Source organism: Dama dama, chromosome 20 (assembly GCF_033118175.1).
Source record: "Dama dama isolate Ldn47 chromosome 20, ASM3311817v1, whole genome shotgun sequence".
Lineage (NCBI taxonomy): Eukaryota > Metazoa > Chordata > Mammalia > Artiodactyla > Cervidae > Dama > Dama dama.
The window spans coordinates 98,587,672-98,593,671 of NC_083700.1; the positions used below are offsets into that span (position 1 = coordinate 98,587,672).

At 50.9% G+C, this 6,000-nt stretch overlaps 1 protein-coding gene across 13 annotated transcripts in view; it reads left to right on the top strand.

The window, feature by feature from the left end:
* Window positions 1–6,000, top strand: part of ERI3 (ERI1 exoribonuclease family member 3) — a 128,877-nt gene that overhangs the window by 47,615 nt on the left and 75,262 nt on the right. The gene's annotated exons all lie outside the window — the stretch shown is intronic.

Sequence of the window (6,000 nt, forward strand, 5' to 3'; positions counted from 1 at the left end):
TCTGCCAGGAGGGCCCTCACGCAGCTTCCCCTCAGCTTGGGAGCGGGGAGTTTTCCTGCCATTGGAGGCCAAATGTGTGAGGGCAGGGCTGGCATTTGACTTGGTGTTTCCCCTGCTCTCCTTGTGCAGTTTGCGTACCACACCCCTCTGCTGGTGCTGTGCAGATGTAGACCAGAAAGTCTGGAGATCAAAAGATATTTAACATTTAATTTAACATAAGTTTGTGTGAGACCATCTGAACTAATATTTTGTAACAAAAAACTCAGCCACCTGGGTAGCAAACTGTTTGAAAAAATAATGATAATTTATAAGAATGGCATCTGGGGGGGGAGAGCACTTAATACTAGGCTGTCTAGCCAAAGAAAATGAGATCTATTTCAGTTACTTCAATACTTGGACATGAAATTTTTTGTATTATTTTGTTTTTAATCCATCATGAAGAAGACCCAGTCAGGAGGCAGGTGGAAGCACTTCTGTGAAAGTCACTCCTGAATTCACACTCCTTTTTTTTTTTTTTTTTTCCAAATGATTGAACCCTTTCCAGACTATATTGCTCTCCCTTCTTGTTTCAAGTACAGACAAACATTGTCTCTGAAAAAAAAAACAAAAACACTTGTTCAAATTATCCTACTTACTGTTTGATTTGGGGACACATACTCAGCGGGGACTTGGGCTTCCCAGGGGGCACTAGTGGTAAAGAACTCACCTACCAATGCAGGAGACAAGAGACGTGGGTTTGATCCCTGGGTCAGGAAGATCCCCTGGAGGAGAGCATGGCAACCCTCTCCAGTATTTTCACCTGGAGAACCCCATGGACAGAGGAGCCTGGCAGGCTACAGTTCATAGGGTCACAAAGAGTTGGATACAATTGAAGTGACTTAGTGCACACACACACACACACACACACACACTTACACTCACACACTCTCTCTACAGGGACTGCTGAGGGTCATGCAGGCAGGACGGTGGGAGAGCAGAGAGTGCTGTTCCCTGGAGTGAAGTCGTATGGCAGAGGAAGCACATGCCGGGGAGAACTCTGTGGGGTACACAGTATCTCGTGGGATGTGTAGATGAAGTTTGAAAGGCTTGCTGGGGGTCATTCTGGGCCCTCTTGGCATCATTCATCAGCCTGACTACTTCCTCCTTCTCGAAGCACTCTTCATCTCTACTTATGTCTCCTGTTTCTCCAACTTTTTCCTTCCCTTTCCTTTCTATGTTGCTATTTTCTTTTTCTCTTAAATTTGGTGTTTCTTAAATACTGGCATTTCTTTGATCTCTCTCCTAGCTGTCTTTTCTTTTTATCCTATACACTCACACTCATGGGAGTGATCTCATCTATTTCTCAGCTTCAGCTCTTCTCTGTATGCTGTCTTCTCATCTATTGCTCTATATGAGAAATGGAACCAACATGCAGCAGTGATCCCACTGGAGAAGAGGAGTCTGTTCCCCCTGCCATCTGAACTCTGAGCCTTCATGTCCAGCTCCTCTTTTCTGTCTTACCTGGATACCCTTAAAGCCTGTGCTTAGTCTCTCAGTTGTATCTGGCTGTTGGCGACCCCATCAGCTGTAGCCTGCCAGGCTCCTCTGTCCATGGGCTTTTTCGGGCAAGAATACTGGAGAGGGTTGCCATTCTCTCCTCCAGGGAATCTTCCTGACCGAGGGATCAAACCTGCGTCTCCTGTGTCTCCTGCATTGCAGGTGGATTCTTTACCTGCTGAGCTATCAAGGAGGCTTTAAAACTTAAAGCTCAGGTGTTATTTTTCTCCCAACACCTTGTCCTCTAGCATTTTCTTGAATAATAACTCACTGGTACCATCTACTCAGTAGTTCTGTCAGAAAACTGAAAATCTTCCTTGGGTTCCCCCCTCTAGCCATAACCAATTAATTGCCAGACCCTATTTATCCTTTCTCCCAGAGGTTTCTCAAAGTTGTTGCCTTCTTTCCAAACCCACTACCCCTGCCCTAGTTCAGGTCACCATGTGCTTGGATTCCTACAAATGTCTTCTTTCTTGTTGGTCTCTCCAACTGTCCTGTTTCTTATATTTCTTTCTCCTAATTGTAGCAGATTACATCATACCCACTTAACACCCTTCAAGGCTTCCCCTTGTCCTCCAGGCAAAGTCACACTGTTTATTGAAGGTTTCAAGGCTCTTGTTTGTTCCTCTAGTCTCATCTCTTGATGCTCTCTATGTACTCAGGCTCCCCCTACCCCTAGCCAGGTGCTCTAAATGGCCAGTTCCTAAGGATCCCTCCTAACATCTTTTTTTAGGTGCCTTCCTGTACGTTCCTGGAGCACATGTACTTATTCATACATGAAATTGTGTTGTAGCTGCCTTCACTTGTCTGTCTCTTTCCCTAGATTGTGTGCACCATTATAACCCCAGGACGATGCCTGACATGTAGTAGCTGTTCAATAAATGTGTGTTGAATAAATGACAACTAAGGCGTGGAGTGGGCCTGTAGAATCCCTGCCCAGGAAGAATGGCAGTGGGTGGTAGTGAGTGGATTCAGGGAAAATGGAATGGAAGAAAAAATCTCAGACCCTCCTGCCCCAGCCTGAGTGTGAGGTGAGGGGTTAGAGGACTGCACTGCTCATGCCAAGAAGCTCCTGGGTTCCCCTGCCAGCACTGGGTGGTGGGCCCTGCACAGTGGGTACTGGGTGAGATGGTGCCAGGGCCTGGGTGAGGGAGGAGGGGCTTGGTCCTAGGAGCAATGTGAAGGGCTTTCTCTGAGACATTTGTGTCCCCAGGACTGAGGGCTGGGACTGCTCTGGAAAAGTGACATCAGATAATAAAGATAGCCAGCATTTATTGGCTACTTACTACATACCAGAAGTCCTACTGTGCTCTTTATACATTATCTCATTTAATCCTTACTACAATCCTATGAAACTATTTTTTAACACATGAGGAAACTGGGGCACTGAGAGGTAAGTAATTTGTCAAGGGCACACAACCACTTTGTAGCAGGGATTTGAACTCTGGAAGCCGCCTGTTTGACTGCTTGGGTATCTGACCATCTGCTTTTGTCTTCCATCTTGGCTTTGGGATTGGTGGGAGTACCCTTCCTCCTCTCCTTTGTTTGCACTGAGTGACAGAGCCTTGGGATGTTCTCTGACACCCTGGGCTGGTGTTGGTTGGAGGGCTGGACCTTTGCTTCGTTTTGCTCTGGGGACGTGGTTGGCCCGGAGGTGTGGTGGGGGATGGCTTGGGGCTGTCTGAGAGACTCCCTGCTGATCTACAGATGAATGAATCCTCAGATCTGTTTTAAGGAAACCACTGCCAACATTACTTTGGACACCTCTATCCTATAGTATGCTTGGAAGCACGTGGGGCATCTCATCATGTCTCTAAGCTCGTGAGAACCTTGTCCATGGGTTTGCCAGTTGGTCCCGGCACGGAGCTGTATCACCTTTGATTAGCAGCCTGTTGGGGGAAGGGGCTTGAGTCAGAACTCCCTGGCAGTCCTGACTTGTCTCATTTCCTGATACTTTTATCTGTCACTGCAAGCGCTTGGGCTCCCCTCCTGAACTAATTAAGTTTGCATGTGTTTAGACACATTGCCAAATAGGGCTTAGCAAAGCGGAACTGAGCTACATCTCTTTCTGAGTAGGGAAGGAAGGGTATATGAATGCTCCACCACGAGGGCTGGGGAAAGCGTGGACAACATGGAGCCTGTGTGTGCAGATGATAGACATTCTGCCCTGGCCTCCCTGGGACACAGCAAAGCAGCCTTTTGATTGGCTGGCAGCAGCAGCTGGGTGCTCACCCTCCCTCTCTCTAAGTGAACTGGGCGTTCTCAGAGGGCCGAGGATGGAGGACAGGCTCTGCAGTGGGATTTTTCTCCCAAGCACGAGCAAAACTGAACAAGTTTAATGGGACTTGTAGGGGAAGTTTCTAGGCCTGTGTGCTGTTTGCTGCCAGCCTGAACCTACCCAACTCCATGGCCTGAAACCACCTGTGTGGCTAGCAGTGTAGGGTGGCCGCCTCTGCAGGTCTGTGAGAAGTACGTTGGAAACATGGGCCACATTTTCCTTTTTGCCTTGAAGACCCCAGTCTTCAAGACCATGAAGTCTTCAAGACCAAGGCAGTCTTTTGCCTTGAAGACTCCAGACTACCTTGCTCAGTCTCATGATCGCTGTGGGATGGCTCCAGGGGGAGAGAAGGAGTGTTGCTCAGGATCCCCCCACCCTGGAGGTGGGGTTCAGCCTAAGGGGTCAGCGCAGTGCGGTGCTGCCAACATGTTACCACGTCAGACTGATGCCCACCTTTTCCCGAGTGCTGGGTAGCTCGAAGTCTGAGATGGCCAAACATCCTTGGGTCCTGCCCACACAGCTGCAGACGTGGGCCTTACCATGTTGTGGACTCCTCCTCTGAGGTAGGGAGTGAGGGTATTTCCTATAGAAAGCAAGAGAAACAGCTGGTTGCCATGGTCAGCACTTTGATATAGCTGTGAAGCCCATGGGTCAGCTTCCTGGCCACGAAGAGGCTCTCGGTAAAGCAAGATCAGCTCTGAGTCAGGCCAGGCTTGCACTGCACACCCAGTGTGTGTGGGTGGGCTGGGGAGGGGCTTCTGGAGGTTGTATAGGAATTCTGGGCCTTTGAGCTGCAGCCTGAGCCCAGAGTGAACAAGAACCAGACCTTCTGCCCTCCCTTTCGCTTCCCTAGAGCCCTCTCGTCAGCAGAGGTGCGTTGGGTTAGCCCCAAGAAGGCAGCTTGCGTTGATGGGGTCATGTTTCAGCTGCAGCTAATCCAAGTCACTCGATATAAATCTCTCCCTGCTGCCTCCCCCCTCCCTCCCATCCCCAACCCACAGACAGGGAAATGAATCCTGGCCCTCGCCCTGAATATATCATGGCAGGCCTGCCTCTAATGAGAGAGGGCCATTCATTGTGGGGTGAAGCTCCCTGCAGAGCCTGGGATGCCATTAATTAAAGAAGAGCCACCTGAAGCCAGTCGTGCAGCGCAGCCTGCCACGCTCAGATGGAGTGGTGGTGGGGTAGCCTCGTTAGCCTGACAGCTCCTCGGGCCCAGGGTTCCTGGGCGCTGGGGAGCGAGGAGTGCCCCGCCTCCACCTAAGAACTCTGGCCTCTGGAGTCAGCCTCCTCACAGATGCGGGAGAGCCCATTCCTGCACTTGTCCTGGGGCTGGGACCTGGCAGGAAAGGGGCTGCTGACATTGGGCTTGGCTAGGGATTACCTATCTCTGGCATGTGGGCCTTGGGGCAGGAGCAGGTTTCTGGCTCCCAGCTGGTGCTCCTTCCCACCCTTCTCCATGCGGTCCTGGAGCTACGGGTCGGCAGGCTGTGCAGCCTGCAGCCTTCCCTCAGAGCCTGAGTCCAGGGAAGGACTGGGGGGACCTTAGGCCTGCAGGGACACTCGGGGAGAAAGAGACACTTCCATCAGGTCTGCGGGCACGGCTCCTCCCGGGCAGACAGCGCCTCTGGTATTCCAGCTTCTGGGCATTTTTAGGTTTCAGGGTGGGGCTCCAGTGGCAGACTCGTCTTCTCACCCCCTTGGGAAGGTGTCGGAGGGTCTTAAGTACTCTGGTGGTTGTGGGAATCCCTGGAGTGGAAGTTTTGCTCAGTTAAAACCTTGATGAAAGGTGGAGGTGTTTATGTAGTGGCCAGCCAAGTGCTGAGATGTTTCTGGTGGTGGGAGCCTGCTGCAGCGCTGATGACTAGATGACTCTTTATTGCTTCGTTGGTCCTGAAGTGAGTATGGCTGCCAGGTGTCTAGTCCCTGATCTGATGGATGGAGTGCCCCTCAACCATCCTGGAGGGTCTTAACCGCCGCCTCCTTGCTGGCAGGAGGGGCCATAGGCACTCGGACCTTAACCATCACCCAGAGTTGGAGATCAGCTGGTCTCTGCCTGGCTTGTCAGGAAGACAGATTGTTTCTGTGTCTGTGGCACTTCTGGGCAGTGTCTGGAAGTCTGGTTCTGTGCTCCGTGGAAGAATCTGAGAGGCTCCTTCAGGGAGCCTCAGAACCAGCAGGGCATG